Source organism: Syngnathoides biaculeatus, chromosome 8 (genome assembly GCF_019802595.1).
Source record: "Syngnathoides biaculeatus isolate LvHL_M chromosome 8, ASM1980259v1, whole genome shotgun sequence".
NCBI lineage: Eukaryota > Metazoa > Chordata > Actinopteri > Syngnathiformes > Syngnathidae > Syngnathoides > Syngnathoides biaculeatus.
In genome coordinates this window covers 29,898,091-29,916,375 of record NC_084647.1, presented here as the reverse complement: position 1 = coordinate 29,916,375, position 18,285 = coordinate 29,898,091, and the positions used below count along the sequence as shown (strand labels likewise).

At 43.3% G+C, this 18,285-nt stretch overlaps 1 long non-coding RNA gene across 1 annotated transcript in view; it reads left to right on the top strand.

Moving 5' to 3' along the window:
• Nucleotides 1-11,200, top strand: part of LOC133505198 (uncharacterized) — a 31,810-nt gene extending 20,610 nt beyond the window's left edge. The window contains exons 3-4 of the long non-coding RNA XR_009796170.1: nucleotides 1,247-1,344; nucleotides 8,599-11,200. This is a non-coding gene — a long non-coding RNA (uncharacterized LOC133505198). The remainder of the gene's footprint in view (nucleotides 1-1,246; nucleotides 1,345-8,598) is intronic.
• Nucleotides 11,201-18,285: the final 7,085 nt, after the last annotated feature.

The following is an 18,285-nucleotide window of genomic DNA, read 5'->3' as shown; positions in this document are numbered from 1 at the left end:
TGTGCGTGAATGAGAAAAATGGAGGGGGAAGAGTGAGGCGACAGGGAGAAGAGATAGGAAGGGTGGACGACTTCAAACATTTTGGGTCAACAATCCAGAGCAATGGTGAGTGTGGTAAGGAAATGAAGAAACGGGTCCAAGCAGGTTGGAACAGCTGGCGAAAGGTGTCTGGTGTGTTATGTGACAGAAGAGTCTCTGCTAGGATGAAGGGCAAAGTTTACAAAATAGTGGTGAGGCTGGCCATGATGTACGGATTAGAGACGGTGGCACCGAAGAAACAACAGGAAGCAGAACTGGAGGTGGCAGAAATGAAGATGTTGAGGTTCTCGCTCAGAATCAGTTGGTTGGATAGGATTAGAAATGAGCTCATTAGAGGGACAGCTAAAGTTGGTTGTCTTGCTGACAAGGTTCGAGAGAGCAGACTTCGATGGTTTGGACATGTTCAGAGGCGAGAGAGTGAGTATATTGGTGGTAGGGTGCTGAGGATGGAGCTTCCAGGCAAAAGGGCGAGAGGAAGACCAAAGAGAAGGTTTATGGATGTGGTGAGGGAAGACATGAGGGTAGTTGGGGTTAGAGAGGAAGATGCAGGAGATAGGCTAAGATGGCAAAAGATGACACGCTGTGGCGACTCCTAACGGGACAAGCTGAAAGGAAAAGAAGAAGAAGAGTTTTTGGGATGTGGGAGGAAACCGGAGTGCTTAGAGAAAACCCACGCAGGGATGGGGAGAACATGCAAACTCCACACAGGGAGGGCTGGGGTTGAACACAGGTCATCAGCATTGTGAAGTCAACACTTTCCTGCAGCTTCAGCGTGTTGACATTTGTACACAATATTATCCTGTTTTTCTTGTTGAGAATGGTCAAACTATGTGTGGTCGTATAATATTTTTCGCTAAGAACGATATGCTTCTTTCAGTCAACCATTTCAACTGTGTTCAAAGATTTTTAGGAAATAAAACATGATCAACATACCTCTGTTTTCAACCAAAAGTTCTCCGCAGTTTTGGTACTTTCTGAGGGGGGCCTGAGCTTGTCAAAGCGGGTCCAGGTTTAGAGGCTGATTCATATTCATGTTTAGTGACTTTAGCAACACCGATCATTTCAGGTGTCAGAAGTGACTGTGTGGTAGGAACTGATCCAGGTTTTAACATTGAAAACCCATCTCAGACATGAGTCCACCAGTAAAAGTGTCTCGGGTGAAATGTTCACTGCATATATGACAATTAACAAATGTTTTTTTCTTCAGCGTAAACTAGCGAGGCTCCATGCTAATCCCAGTCCCACAACAGAATGTCTACCTGCAGTGACGTCCGAGGTCAGCCACACGAAATGGACATTTTTCAGGTAAGAGAAACAAGGTCAGTTTGCACACTTTAATTAATAAACACTTTTATTTTTTGGTAAAAACCTCAAACAGCATATGCATTTTATGGTACAGTTGAACATATATTTTTGTCTAGATATTATAATTTGCGTTAGAAATGAGAATATAAAACTCTTTCAGCCTTGAGTGTGTCATCGACATTGGCCAGTTTGTTGTGTTTGTGTATGTTGAACACTGCTTTATTGTGCGTGAGTACGCAAGCATTTTGTAGTGCTTCCCTGCATTACAACGATCCTGTGCAATCATAGTCTTGTTACGTTTTTGTTCATGTTCCCAAGTTTTGCCTTGAAGTATTGGGACCTCGCCTTTTGTGTTTTTGGACCTTGCCTGAAGCTCCGCGTTTTTATGCCTCTGCCATCTCGGACATCTTAGCTGTGTGTGATCTCAGTTTGGAATAAAACTACTCTCAACATTATGCCATTGCTTGGGAGTCCTGCATTTGGGTCCCGTCCTTTGCTGCATACCCATGTAAACAGTATCCAGTTTGGAATTGTGAAGTTACTTAAGAATGTTCTATACATAGTTTGTGTATTTCTCAGAAACATTCTTCATTATTCACTGTCTACATATCTCTTTCTTTGTCTGTCTAATGCCCTCCCACCTATGACACATTCTTCTACCTAATAAAAGTTGGCTGCGCTGGGGGGTAGGGGAGAGAGAGAGAGGAAGAAACAATGGAGCCGAGAACACACATCCAGTGTGTTCCTCCCTCCCCTCTCCCCACTGCAGCAGTATGAAATTGTACATTGTCTCTGCCTGAATTTCTTTTTACATCTGATGACCGACCACACGGGGTCTGCCTTTAAATGGACCCCACATTAATTGGTGCCGAAACCCGGGACCCACATCTGGACGATCTGCCGACGCTGGATTGAAGGACACCGAGAATCTGTCGACAGCGCTTCCCTTTGTTTGAAGCGGGTCTCCTCCTCCAGCTTTCACGGCAGTGCGCCCAGACACTGGGTCCCACGAACCAGGCCGGCATCAGATAATCAGGTAGTGCAATCTACTACACGTTTTTGAAATTGGAAAAAAAAAAAAAAAAAAAAAGCACAGTTTTAGGTTGAATTATAAAATAAGGAGGTGGGAGTTGGCAAGTGCACGAAAGGGCAGTGGCCCTCGTTGAAAAAGCCCAGCTGGCAATTTTAAAATCCGGATAACCCAAGAAACCATAAAAAGGAATTAGAGTTGGTTTATAATTAAGTGTAAAATAACGACTAACATTAGTTGGTGGTAATAGCATTTAACGGGATCGGGTATCTGGGTAGTGGAAATTAAACGTCAGTGTCTACGTAACAGTGACACAAAAGGAAAGACCAACCCCACCTACAAAGTTTTAAAAGAGTATAAAACAATGATTGAGTGCTGTAAGGAAGCGTGTTTAATCATGACTTTGGTAGTTCTTGTTATCATTATTTGTACTATCATTTTTTATTAACATCGTGAATTGTCTGGCCAGAACAAAACACATTGTGAGTGATTACAAGTAAAATCGGAGTTTTGTTATACATAAATAAAATAAAGTGCACTGTGTGTGCGTGTGCGTGAGTGCGCATGCGCCCATCTGTACGTCTGTGTATGCGTGTGCGTGAGTGCGCATGCGCCCGTCTGTACGTCTGTGTGTGTGCGTGTGCGTGAGTGCGCATGCGCGCGTCTGTACGTCTGTGTGTGTGTGTGTGTGTGTGTGTGTGTGTGTGTGTCAGATCAGCGCTGTGATTGATGGTTTAGGGCGTTGGCCAATTGGTTTGGTTTGCCGAATTAAAGATGGGGCAAACCCAGAGAAAAGCTTTGTTGGAACATAAAGATGTGAAGTATATGGGAACAGTGAGCGAGGAATATGTAAAGTATGTGATGGGTTAGGTGAGAAAATTAGAATTTTCTCCCGATTTGGTCGATGTCCCTAATAAGGAGGAAGTGAAAAGAAAGTTAGTGAAGAAAAGAAAGGAAAAAGCCAGTAAAGGGAAAGAAACAGCGGGATTTGAAGCCCAACTCCGCGCCATTGATGCATGGATTGCTCAGGGAAAGAAAAGACAAGGAGAAGTAGAGCAGAAAGAGCTTAGAAAGGAAGTTTTGCGTATGAGAATCATTGAGAGGAAACAGGAGTCAGGGTCAGACAGAGAGCACCAGGAAATGAGCAGAGAGCAGTTCCACGCACGTCTGAGGACCAAGAGGAGGTGTTTGAAGCCCCACTAGAAGAGGCGGGCCAACAGAGCACAGGCCCACCCACTGAAGGAGTCACCACTAGAGGGAAAAGTAAAGCGCCCCCTGGCAACAAACCAAAGAAAAACAAACGAGGCCCTCAGTCTGATGTAGTTGCATACCAAGGAGCTCTATATCCTCCATTGCCTGAGCTGGAGCCTATACCAATGTATCCCATGGTAGCCGTAGCTAACCCAGCATTTGGAAACATTGATGATATCACAGGCCAACCACATCAACCTACTATCTTAGTGTATAGGCCATGGACCGAAGAAGAGAAAAAAGCAGTGTGTGCTGGTGTCCCCCTCATAGAAGAGAATGCTCAAAAGTGGGCTGATGCTATTATGGATGTGCAAAGATCATATCATCTTAATGGGCGTGAACTGCTGAGTGTTTTGAAAATAACATCTGGACCCAGACTGGGAAGATACCAGGGCACCTTCAACCCAGACCAAGCCCCTGGCATTCCTAAAAACCCTAATGCTGAACTCCTACAAGAGTTAGACACAATGTTACAAAGAGCAGTCAACATGTACAAGAAACCACCAGACCTGGATAGAGTGAGACAGTGCAAACAAGAATCCACTGAAAGTGCCCAACAATTCCTTGATCGTCTGATTGATACAATGAGACTGTCCAGTGGATTTGAAGACTCACAGGATGTTAACAGCACCTTCCAAACCCTCCTGAGATCCACCCTGATGGATGGCATAATGGAGGGGACAGCAAACTTCACCAAAAAACATTTCCCAAACTGGAAAACTGCCTCAGTCACCGATCTGATGGGTTGGATCATCCATGCTGAAACTCTGAAAAAGAAAAAACAAGCACAGACTGCATCAGCTCCGGTGTACTATCAAGACAGACCAGTCAAGGGGAGAGGCCGAGGAAGAGGCAGAGGAAGGTCTGCCTCCTACGACAACGCATGCTACAACTGTGGAAAGAAAGGACATTTTGCCAGGGAATGCAGATCCAAACCAAAACAAAAGAAACCAAAACCTATTGAAGAAGAACAATATGAAGACTGACTAGGAGAACAATTGTTTGAGGAGGAACCTGAAAGTCAAAAAGAAGACGACACAGACTCCCCTCCCCAACAAGTGTTAGACTTATCAGTTTTATTTAGCAACACCTCATCAGTCACACCCCCAAAGAGAAAGTTAGATGTAGGCCCAGCCAAGACCCAATTGCGTTCATTGTAGACTCAGGTGCGCAGTCGTCAGTCCTCAAGGTGCTGCCACCTGGGATCAAATTGTCAAAAAGAACTCTGTTAGTTGTAGGAGTAGGTGGAACCCCCTCATGTAGAAAATATACTGAGCCAATCACAGTGTATGACGAAGACGGTACAGAACATAAAAAGGTAACCTTCATTTACGTCTCAAATTGCCCTGAAAATTTGTTGGGAAGAGACCTAATTAAACAAATGGGTTTCACATTAATGGTAGAAGGTCACAAAATGGTGGTCCAAAAGAAAGATGATCTAAAGCCAATGTTGGTTCTTCAAGGAACAGGAGAACCGAGAACATTCTACAGCTTGGATCCCACTTCCCATGGCCCAGGTTCAATAGTCAGAGCCTTAAAGAACCTACCAGAAGAACTATTAGCCTCCAGTGAATGGGAACCTCAAAATGAATACGACCTCCATGCCACAGTTAAATTCTGCCAACACCCAGCAGACACACATTTCCTAAAAGAGTGGAGGAAAGTGAAACCAAGTCAGGGCAGAGTGAAAAACGTGTACTGGTCACAAGAAAACGATTGGATGTTTGTGACAGTAATCTTACCAGACACCATCATGAATCTACGCCCCATTGACCCAACCACAGTACCCATGCACATCTCATTAGCGAAAAATCAAGACATGAAGTGGTCAGATTTTAACCAAAAGGTAAGAGACATCAGTTGGAGTGAAATAAATCACCCGGAGGGATGGAGATTCACTACAGACTCCAACCATCATGCACAACCAAGCATGGAAAACAATTGCAGAATCAACAATCTGAGAGGAGAAGACATCTACAGATTACCCCTAAACTGGACAACCACCTTCACTCCAAACAAACATTTAACAAAATGAGAGAAGAAGATTCTGATCAGTAAAGAAGAACTGTCAGAAATCCCCGACAGACTGTGGTCAGCATCAAAGACTGATGTAGGCCTAATGACCACAGCAACTGAAGTCATCATTGAAGCCAAAACAAATTACAGACCAAGACTCCGCCAATATCCATTGAAGCCAGACGCCAAAGAAGGCATTACACCAGTCATAGCCAACATGGTAGAGGCAGGAATTTTGATTGATGCGCCAACAGTTATGTGTAATACACCCATTTTCCCTGTAAGAAAAGCAGACACAATATCATGGAGAATGATACATGACTTAAGAGCAGTGAACATGGCAGTCAAACAAAGAGCTCCATGTGTCCCTGACCCACATACATTGTTAAATGAACTCAAAGCGTCACAACAATATTTCACAGTCATTGATTTGAGTAATGCATTCTTTTCTATTCCATTGCATGAGTCAGCCAGACACTGGTTTGGATTCACATTTAACAATAAAAAAAATACACATATACAAGGTTACCACAGGGCTACGCAGAAAGCCCAACTATTTTTTCACAAGAAATAAACAATTGCATTAGCCAACATGAACACAAAGAATCTACACAAATTTTAGTATATGTAGATGACATACTGATTGCAAGTCCGACCAAAGAAGAAAATCACCAAGAAGCTGTTAGTCTTTGCAAACACTTAGCTGCTACAGGAAACAAAGCATCATTGAACAAACTTCAATGGACACAAACTGAAGTTGTTTTTCTTGGACATCTGGTCTCTGGAGACGGAAGAAAACTCACCTCTGAAAGGAAAACAGCAATCTTGAATGCACCAAAGCCTGTAACAAAGAGACAAATGATGGCATTTTTGGGGTTAGTGAACTTCTGCAGGCTCTGGGTGATTAATTATGCAGAGGTCACTCAGCCCCTAGTTGACATGATCTACACTGAAGACATTGCATTGTCAGACCCCATTACATGGACACCTGAAGCAGAAAACAACTTCTGTATGATCAAACAAGCCATCACTGGAACAGGAGCACTAGGCCTGCCAAACTACCATAAACCATTTACTCAAACAGTTGATTGTAAAAATGGTTTCATGACATCAGTATTGCTACAACAACAAGGTCAAAAACTAAGACCAGTAGCATACTACTCAAAGAAACTGGATGCAGTAGCACAAGCATTACCTCACTGTGTCCAATCAGTGTGTGCAGCAGCAATGGCAGTCCAACAATCAGCTGAAGTAGTGTTGTACCAACCAACAACTCTCCTGGTAACACACTCAGTGGATGTCCTGTTAACCCAAACGAAGATGTCGTTTTTATCACCTGCAAGACATCTAGGTTTAACAGCAGTGTTGTTATCACAACCTCACCTGACAATAAAAAGATGCAGCACTTTGAATCCAGCAACACTCATTCCCACGGAAGAAGATGGGGAAAAACACAGTTGCCTGGAAGCCTTGGACGAAGACTGCAAACCAAGGAAAGACTTGTTGGACACTCCACTGACAGAAGGAGAGACAGTATTTGTTGATGGCTCGTCAAGCAAAGACCAACAAGGCAATAACAACACAGGTTATGCAGTAGTGACACAGACAAAGACCCTGAAAGCAGAAAAGCTGCCTAGCAACCTGTCAGCCCAAGCAGCAGAAATCATCGCCCTCACAGAAGCTTGTACATTGTTCAAGGACAAAGAAGTAACAATTTACACTGACAGCCAATATGCCCACTCGACTCTACACATTTTTGCAGCAATGTGGGCCAGAAGAGGCATGAAAACATCATCAGGAAAACAAGTGCAGCACACTGACCTTCTCACAAAACTGTTAGCAGCTGTACTACTGCCAAGACGACTTGCTGTGTGCAAATGTAAAGCACACACCAAAGCCAAAGACATTGTTTCACAAGGAAATGCAAAAGCAGATGAAGCAGCAAAGAAAGCAGCATGTGGAACACAAAAGAAATTACTCCATGTGAAAGACTTTGATAATCAACAAGCTAACACAATACCAACTGAAGTATTAAAAGACATGCAAGAACATGCCCCAGACAAAGAAAAACACTCCTGGACAAAGCTCCATGTCACCAGAAGCCAAGATGGACTCTACCATAGAGACAATAAACCAATTATCCCTAGGAATTTGTTTCAAGCAGTAGCTGTATTGACACATGGGAAAGCCCACGTGTCAACAGGGGGGATGATGGCCATGGTGGAAAGGGCATTCACAGTACCATTAGGACTACATGCCTATTTTAAAACTTTTTGTAGGTCATGTATAGTGTGCTGTCGTCATAATGTTCAGGGAAATATCAGACCAAAAAGAGAGAAGTGCCCTGTAGGGGGTTATCCGTTTGAAGTAGTTCACATGGACTTCATTGAGCTAAGCAAGAGTGGTCAGTATCAATATTGTTTAGTATTAGTTGATTCTCTTACCAAATGGGTTGAAGTTGTTCCAGCCAAACATGCAAATGCACTCACAGTGGCAAAGGCCATCTGCAAACACATCATTCCAGACCATGGAATCCCTAGGGTCCTGTGGAGTGACAATGGGATGCATTTTGTTAATGATGTTGTAGATCACATGGCCAGTCACTTAGGTATTGTACTAAAACATCACTGTGCATATCACCCACAAAGTGCAGGTTTGGTAGAAAGAACTAATGCAACAGTAAAATTGAGATTAAAAAAGACCATGGAAGAAACAGGCAAACCATGGCCAGATTGTTTAGCCTTAGTAAAAACATACATGAGAATCACACCCACCTCCTCTGGCATCACACCATTTGAAGCAATACACGGTAGACCATTCCACCTCCCACTCTGGGAGGGCCAGCCATGCTCAGACACAGTAGGAGAAGCAGACCCACTCACCAAGTGGATCTGTTTAGGGAAAAAGAAGTTGTGAGAACAAATGATCTGCCTGTTGTGTCTGGTTCTTCTGTGCAGGAGACGGTGACCCCTGGTGACCTCGTTCTGGTGAAAGTGGTGAAAAGGAAAACTTGGTCGAGCCCACGTTGGGACGGCCCCTTCACAGTCCTACTCACCACCCCTACTGCAATAAAGATTGCTGAAAGAGACACTTGGATTCACCAGAGCCATTGCAAGAAGGTCACCGAACTGAAATAGGGTTAACTGGACTCTTAGGGTCAGTTGAACTCTTGCACCACACCTACCAACATGGCCTGGCTGTGGCTCTATGGAGCTGCCATCGTCCTTGGACTAGGAATGGTCCACCTCACAAACACTGACACTATACCCAACATTAAAACACAGATCTGGGGCCCAGAGACGTCACGACGCCAATGCCCAACATGGCCCAGCCCAGTAATGGAAGACCAGGCATACACAGCATGCATCCCACGAGCCAAAGGGACAGGAACTCTGGATATTCCTTTGAAGGGTTTGAGATCACTGTGCGCAGAATGTGAAGCCATGGGGGGCAACAGATATGTACCAGGGACGCGTCACGGTATTTACAAGTGGTATGCAGGCACCCCACCCGAGAGATGGACTGATAATGGGTATCGGGAGGGGTGGGATTCGGTGTTTCACGTCACAGGATATACAGTTAAATGGAAGCTAACATCCTTGGCCCAGGCCTACCAAAAGGAAGTGTTGGAATTCACAAAGAACACCACACATTTGCAAATGAAAGTAAACACATCCATGGAAGGTTGTTTGCAAATGGCATTAATGCCATGGGCTGGCACGTATCCAGACATGCATTCATTCCAGTACTGTATATTTAATTCTGAAGCAGAACCTCAAAGTACTGGAGGTAACCCTGTGGCAGCATTACCAATAGACATCGTTCAAACACGAGATGATAATCAAACTCCATCCATTTTTAAACACTGGGATGACCAGATAGAAGACGAAGGATATTCACATCCACTGGCATCCAACACATGGTGGCAGTATGCTAACCACACTGCCCATTCACAAGGGAGCTTTCCCTTGTGAATGGGCAGTGTGGATGTTATGTTTGTTCCCTTTTACCTCATGCAGCCAACCAACCAGCATTGTATGCAACACCATTGTCTTACGAAGAAGCCAACACTGCACTGCAGGAGACACTCACACCATCTGTAAATCAGACACACGAACCACTGTTAGTTGTTACCAAAGCAACAGCTACGGGTTTTAAAGTCACACTTGACAAAGCACATCTCCACCATTGTAACAACATTGAAGACGATAAATATTGTTTCCCAATGTGTGTCAATGTCACCAGTTCAGGTGGAAAACATATCACACCCATCGACACCAAACATTGTAATGTTACAGATAATGCACAACCAGCACACCACACAGCTCTGGACGGAGTGTGGTGGATGTGTGGTTGGAAGGCATACACCAAGTTACCTGAAAATACAACCACAGTTTGCACACCAGTAACAGTCTCAGATCACACCTACATAGTCACAGCACACCCGTTACATCGCAGAACTAAGAGATATGTTGACTTTGAGCCACATGATGATTGGGGAGGCAGCAATGTCCCACAAGAGCATAAGTATTGGTCTACAGGAAGCAGGGTCGGCATGGCAATGTTCCCACAGTTTAGAGTAGGTTTACTCACTTTACGTGTTGAAACCATTGATTACAGATTTCAGACCTTTGTAAATGCCACATTTGATGTCGTCACTGATCTTTACGACACCCTGTCAGCCACACGCCTTATGGCTCTCCAAACACGCATGGCTGTTGACTTAGCCTTAGCTCCTCAGGGTGGTGTCTGTGCCATGATAGGAGAACACTGTTGCACTTACATACCTGATCATAATGAAACCATTGTAGACGTCCTCCACACCATGAAGAATCTGAAAGACACAATGGCAGCTGATCATGAGAAGCTACCTAATTGGCTTGATTGGTTGTTCACGGGCACATGGTCCCAAGTTCTATTGGAAAATCATTGGTCCTTTTTTGATCATAATCATTTTTGTTCTTCTTTGCATTATCTGTTCAACTTGCATTGTCCCATTGTCCAAGAGAGCAGTCAATAGGCTCTTTGTCGCCCAAATGTATCATTATAATCTGATAAACCTCGATGATGATATTGAGGATGATGATTATGTTGATGATGTTCTCATGTGATCACTGAGGCTTTTCTTTAACTCCATGTTTTGTCTATCACCAGACCAAGAAGGTTCTCGTCCTCATACGAGGGGGGAGTTGGGGAATTTTCCCTACAACAAATACGCTACAAATAGCGGTAGGGTTTTTCGCCCCATCCTGGTGATGGACCGATTATTGTGTTTTCATTATGATGTGTTTACCAGAAACCTTTGGTTGGTATTCATTGATGTTCTTCGAAATCCACAACAGGGGGGAAATGTGAAGTTACTTAAGAATGTTCTATACATAGTTTGTGTATTTCTCAGAAACATTCTTCATTATTCACTGTCTACATATCTCTTTCTTTGTCTGTCTAATGCCCTCCCACCTATGACACATTCTTCTACCTAATAAAAGTTGGCTGCGCTGGGGGGTAGGGGAGAGAGAGAGAGGAAGAAACAATGGAGCCGAGAACACACATCCAGTGTGTTCCTCCCTCCCCTCTCCCCGCTGCAGCGGTATGAAATTGTACATTGTCTCTGCCTGAATTTCTTTTTACATCTGATGACCGACCACACGGGGTCTGCCTTTAAATGGACCCCACAGTATGGTTTTGGAGGGATGGTTTGCAAGGGGTCAGGGAGTTGGAACGGAATAGGCTATTTACATCCCTTCTCAACAGATTGAATGGACATGTGGATAAGACCACAAATGGATGCTTAAACAGCATGTCTGGCCCAAAATTTTGTGAAACCTCCATTTGTTCACATTGAGTAACAAGATTGTTTGGTTGGAGCAAGAACAATGGGCTTTGAGGCCATTATCATAGAATTTGAAGCTCCCGAATCAACAAGGTCAATACATTGTGTCAGATTCCGCTTATCCATAGGACTAATCGGGAGAAATGTCCTGAGCGACTCTCCGGTTAAAGGGTTAAGCTACCCCTTTATCCCAGTCGACTCTAATGCCATGCGTGCAGGGGGACGGGAGCTTCTTAAGTCCATGTCGAGATGAATTCGCCTAGGTGAACTAACTGCCTTTAGTCTTGCAGAGCCAATCCGGTCTGCCCTCACATATCAGCCCTTATTGAGTAACCTTACAGAGTAAAAGGGTGACAAAGTGATCGCTCCGCTTTTACAGCAGCTTCATCTCTTATGAATCGATTCCACTTGTCATTGACCTAGTAAATTTAACAATCCTTGTTAGGATTGTACGCTTTTGTTTTTATATTAAGCCGGAGTTTATCAATGGGTGACTGATTAAAATGGAATTTACGACTAGATGTTGTTAATGTCGTTGACGATCGATCTTTAATGAGGTTTAACGGTAAAAGATGAGACAACTCATTATAAGAATGACAACGAATGAAAATGGAAATTTAAGTATTTAATGAAATGATAAAAATTGTTACTCTTGCCAGATGCAGGGCACGATTGCAATGTTGAGGCAAAATTCAATGTTAATTGACAAATCAATAAAAGGAAAAATGATATGATATGATGATACTAATGGTAAATAGGATGAAGTAAATGACAAAAGTAATTAAAAGCAATAAAATTGAAGTAAGATTAAAAGTATTCAAAAGCATTAGAAAATCGGGAAGGTATACATTTTTGAGTGAGCCTTTTAGTGGTGATCAAGTCCTATGAAGCTCGAAGCCTAATTTAGTCATAAGGAATTTTAGGATTTAGGATTAATTGTCAAGCCAATTTTCCCTTCTTAGGTAACCACGTAATATCGATGGTATTATCCTGCCATTACCTTATTATAGTAATTGTTTTGCTGGTGCTAAATCAAAAAAGAAGAAGTCAAAAATAAGCATCCTAAGTTGCTCCAAGACTTCTCCCCATCAGTTTGTCCCACAAATTTTACTCCTTAGAGAAAGACGTTTTGCCTCCCTGTCAGTGTAAAACGCACAAAGAGCCTCGGACTTCCATATCCAAGACTTTTATAGCTTTTGCGTAGAACATTCTGGAAGGTTTTGGCTTTGCCTATGCCCAGTGGGAAGTACCTCCTTTGTTATTCTGTCAGGTACCTTTCACCATCACTGGGTTGTCTTGTCATGCCCCTCTTAGCTCACTCAAAATAGAGCAAGGCGCCCGCAAACTCAACTGTCACTTCCCTTAACATCAACAAACAACAGGTGCATCCTGTAGATATAACCGCTATCTTGCTTTTAAATTCACTATGGTTCTTAAGCAATAGCAATAAATGTATCAACATTCTTGTAAATACAATTCTGTCATGCATTCAGCAGGCTTGTTCTCGTTGGTTGTGCAACGTGTGTTGCCTTGTCTGAGAGAGACAGTCATACACAGGTTATATTCTTTACACAAAGCAGTTTCAAAGCATCATATTCTTCAGCTCGATGGAAAATAGCAATAAAAAAATAAGATCAGTTGCTTGCAAACATCCTGTGTGGTAACTCAAGGGTGTCACAGGCTTCCTGTCCAGCAACCCAGCGATAGGGCAAACATCCTGTTTGTCACTTGTCGGCAGCTTTGCTCCGCCGTTGAAAAACCGGCGAAAACCACAGGGTGTGAACACCTGCTGAAACACATGCTGTTGATGTCTTTATGTCAAAAACAAGATGTGAATACAAAGATATGAAAACAATTGGATTTTGAAGGTTACCGACTTTGGTATAAGTATGCAATGCGGTGAGATGCTAAGTGGGAAGTCCATGTTTATTACAGATTATTATTTGCCATGTGGGCGATCCAATCAAGTATAATCAGGTTTGGCGACATCTGGTGTTCAAATTGAGAGGTGGTTCTACGGCTCAGCTCAATACATGAACCCGAGCCACACAAGCCAATTACTATCAATTTACTCCATTGCTATATGTGGTATGGCATCCTACTTGACAAGTGCATGTTTTACCAAACAGTCACCTGTGGGAAAGTTCATGTAGGCAGGAGCTTTCAAAAGCATGTGAATATCTGGTGGTTGGGCTGCATTGTCTATCCAATCTCAGCATGCAATGTATCAGTAGCTAGCGTTTCTTCATTGCGGACAGCGGATGTTGGATGCAGGTATATGTATCACCAATCAACTGTGCTGCTTTGGGGCCTGTAAGCAATCAGTCAGATGTGACATCATGTGAGTTTAGCCCCCATGGCTCCTCTGATGGTCAGCAATGCCATCTAGATGTCTTTTTTGGCAGCAGCTTTGAAATGTCCCTTCTCTCCACAGTAGTAAGTGTAATCATCGAACTAACCACTCTCACAATTGGCATTGTCATGGCCTGTTTTCCCTGTTCACATTTCATGCCTTGTCTGCCGTGTCCTCGGCTTTGAAGGTTGCATTCTTTGGTCTCAGCATGTTTGGCATTTCGCATAATTTCTGCCAGGCGGTTGTTTGAACAGCCGCCAATCAAGTCGTCATCGCCGTTTAGTTGCTCAAGATACTGTTTGACTTGCGAAGGATATGGGGGTACCCAATCACTGGTGTCATCCTGACATATTCCTCCAAGTAACCTTGGATACAGTGTCACAGGAGGAGATACACGGTGACTAGTCTCATTGCTCATCTCTTTTTCTTTTCCACTTTTCCCTTATCTAAATTCTTTTGATTTTTCTCTTGCTTATTAGCTTCTGTCAATCATATTTCCAGTTATTCTGCATTTTTCTCAATGTCTTCTACATCCTTAACTTTAATTGTATTTTTAATCTTTCAACTATTATTGTCCTCCTCCAACCTTTCTTTTAAACGTTGTAACTGCTGGACACTTAAACTTTAAGTTAAAGAGTTACCCATTTTTCCACGCACACTAAAGATTTATCCCCATATTTCCCCGTCATATGGGTCATAATTGGTGATGTGTACACTGGTAAATCCCTGTATCTGCTCTTATCACAGGTTTTGCTTTTTTCACTCCGCATTTTTCGTCAGCGGTTCTCTTTATCTTAATATTTGAACATCTTTGAAACTGACAGGGACTCTAACCCCTAATTGTTGGGTCTTGGGGACACGAACCGCTCGCCAGCAGATCTTGAGGCAGTGACCCCCGTCACTGAATTTAAACCCGGGAACTCTATCCCTCGCTATTAAGTCTTGTGGCACCGATCCCCTCAATGAATTTTAACCTGGGGACACAAACCCCACACAGTCAGATCTTGCGCCCTTGAACCCCTCACTGAACTGTATTTTATGGTACAGACTCAAACCCGACCAATGGAATTTGGGGAGAGCAACTACCAATATACACCTTAATACAAAGACGAGATTGTTCCAACCAAAAATCAAGATAAAGATCAAATTCTTCTCCGTAATTCTTTGGTGTGGTTTGTTTGGAATCCCAAGCCAATTGCCGATTCAGGAAGGTAGTTGTGCAGTCCTTTGTCCTATTTCTTGGGTAAGAGCAGGACCAGTGGATCAGCAATTAATCCTGAAATCCCACTTCTGACACCAACTCTTTTTCTGACAACATAAACAAGGAGACCTCACTCATTTAATAGTGTTTTGAGAAGATTTTTGTCGACAATTATGAATTATCAGGGGCGCTGTCATTTTCGCGAGTCACATGATGTACGTGGGCGTATGTGACGTGTACCGTGCCATTCCAAACGTTGGATTACATGGGACACTTTATGCCCAGCTCTGATTTCTCGGATTTATCCTCATCTGACGAAGAAATAATATTATCAGTTGATCGGGAAGACAGAGGAATAATTCCATACAGATTTTAACCTGTGGCTGTAATTAATGTTGAACATTCAGATGGTTCTTTGGGCGGAATGATGCGGAGTCTGATTACTCGGAGGCCTACACGCGACATAAGTGCATAAACAAAGGCCCCCAGGAGCTCCGGGCCGGCAGCCGCAGATGGTTCTTCGGACAGGAATGACGCGGAGCCTCACGAGCGAGCTGTGGTGGTGGCCGCAAGCCGGGGTTCCAGGCGGCAGAGGCCGTTAGCCCTGGATGCCAAAGCTAGGCTAACAGCTTCCCCCGCCACCGAAGCTCGGCTATGCACCTATGATGAAAATTTTAGACCCCTCCATGATTTTTAAATGTGAGAACATGCAATATAACTGAGTGTTCAAATATGTATTTTCTTCACTGTATGACTAACCCAACTCTTCGGCATAAAACATTACATTCCATCAGCAGGTCAGTGATACACTAACAAAGTGAAAGTTGTTCACCTACAATGTATAAAGCACTGATAATAATTAAATAAAATTTAGAGAAGATACTTCTCCCTCACTTACCTTCGAACATACAGCTCTTGTCTTTGTTGATTTTGTTTACATTTAGTTGTACGTGCGGTCTTCCGCAAGCCTTAATCCATTGTAGACACTTCGTCAACTGTGTTAGGCTTTGGAAAATGATTCAACTGGGCCCCTTTTACCCTAGCAGGATATCTTTCATCAGAATTGTTCCCCAAGCAGATCTCAGGACCATTTTCTTTGTAAGATTAACCTTTCCAAGGTTAAAAAGGCACATTACTGACAACCAGCATTGCTTGTGGGACAAGATGGCTAGAGGGGCGTGTCAAGCCAGGGGTTAAGACAATGCAGCAATCTCATTGGATATTATTGTACGAGTGATTGACAGGTTGGAAAGGTCCAATGGGGCAGGACCTACTCTTTCACCCGGAGATGGCATAGCACCCTTCACCGACTGAGTACCATGCCCTTAGATTTGGAGTTGTTGATTTCAAGCCCAGCTACCTCACACGCTGATGCTAACCTCTCCAATGTGAGTTGATGACCACAGCTTGATGAAGCCACCGGAATCACATTATCTGCAAAAAGCAAGAATGTAATACTAATGTCAAGAATCTGGGCACCTTTGAAATTTTGCCCATAGAGGTAATGAATGGAATCATTGACAAAGGACAGTCAAAGTGAAGTCCAAATCTTACTGGAAATTAATCCTACTTAGTGTCGACCGACAATCTCTGATGCCAGTTATACATAGACCAAACGATTTACATCAATGGGTTCCAGTACCCTATACTCCTGGCTCATCCACCACAGGAATCCCAGAGGAACACATTCAAATGCCTCCTTCAATTCCACAAAACACAAGCAGACTGGTTGACTGAAAGCCCATGCACCCTCTGCTCATCCTGAATCTGAGATTCAACATCCTGTTGGGTTCAATCCCAGCCCCGCCTGTGTGGAGGTTGCATGTTCTCCCTGTGCCTGCGTGGTTTTCTCCAGAAACTCCGGTTTCCTACAAGTTCCCAAAAACATGCAACATTAATTGAACACTAAAATGACCCTAGGTGTGATATTGTGTGGGACTGTTGTCTGTTTCCATGTGCCCTGCGAATGGCTGGCAACCAGTCGCTCGTTTTTCAGAATTAATGGGGACCAGAATTGCATGCGAAATGTGAAAAACCGTGAAGGTGGAAATTAACCTCCCATGAATTATGTGTATATGTATGTGGCTACCAGAATGATTGAAATATGTAAAGTTTTCATACTTTACATATTTGAGACTAAGATTAAAATATATATTTACTTTAAAGTGCCTCTGACACAAAAATATACAGTTTAAATCAGGTGTTGTTATCAAAACTACATATAATATGAATCACTTTGATGATAATATGAGTCGGAAAAAGTGAGCTCGGAGTGTTTTTTTTTTAAACTGCAAAGTTGCAAAAGTATGACTCGGCAGCCCAGTTGTGGCCATATTGTTTGTGACATCATGCGACGTCTTATGCATACATCACACTAGAGTCCCCGGAATTGAAAACATGCTGTGCCAAATGCAGTGCCAGATGAATGAGAGCGATTTTCAGATTTTACTGATGCCCCTTCTGAGACTCAAAGTGTGTGTGTGTGTGTGTGTGTGGGGGGGGGGGGGGGGGGGCAGATGTATTGCGATCTGCAGTGAAAGCAGGTAGCAGGCAGAGGAACCATTAGAAAGATGGCAGCACACATTGGAAAGGAGAGGAATTAAGATTAGCCAAAGTAAAACAGAATATATGCGCATGAATGTCAGGGGTGGAGGAGGAAGAGTGAATCTCCAGGGAGAATAGTTAGCGAGGGTGGACGACTTCAAATACTTGGGGTCAACAATGCAGAACAATGGAGAGTGTGGTAAGGAAGTGAAGAAAGGTGTTGGCAGAAGGTGTCTGGTGTTCTATGTGACAGAAGTGTCTACGCTAGGATGAAGGGCAAAGTTTATAAGAGGCCGGCCATGATGTATGGATTAGAGACGTTGGCACTGAAGAAACAACAGGAAGCAGAACTGGAGGTAGCATGCATGCTGAGGTTCTCGCTTGGAGTGAACAGGTTGGATAGGATTAGAAATGAGCTCATTAAAGGGACAGCCAAAGTTGAATGTTTTGGAGACAAGGTTAGAGAGAGCAGACTTAGATGGTTTGGACATGTTCAGAGGCATGCGATTGAGTATATCAGTAGAAGGGTGATGAGGATGGAGGAGACAATCTTGTCCTTGTGGATTTTTATTCCAAAAGAAAGGAAATTCTTTGCAATGAGAGGAAAAGGTACAAGTCTTGTGAGTTGTGACCCCTTACACTAAAGATCAGACTAAATGTTATATGAACGTGAGAGAGACATCCATCCATCCATCCATTTTCTTAGCCGTTTA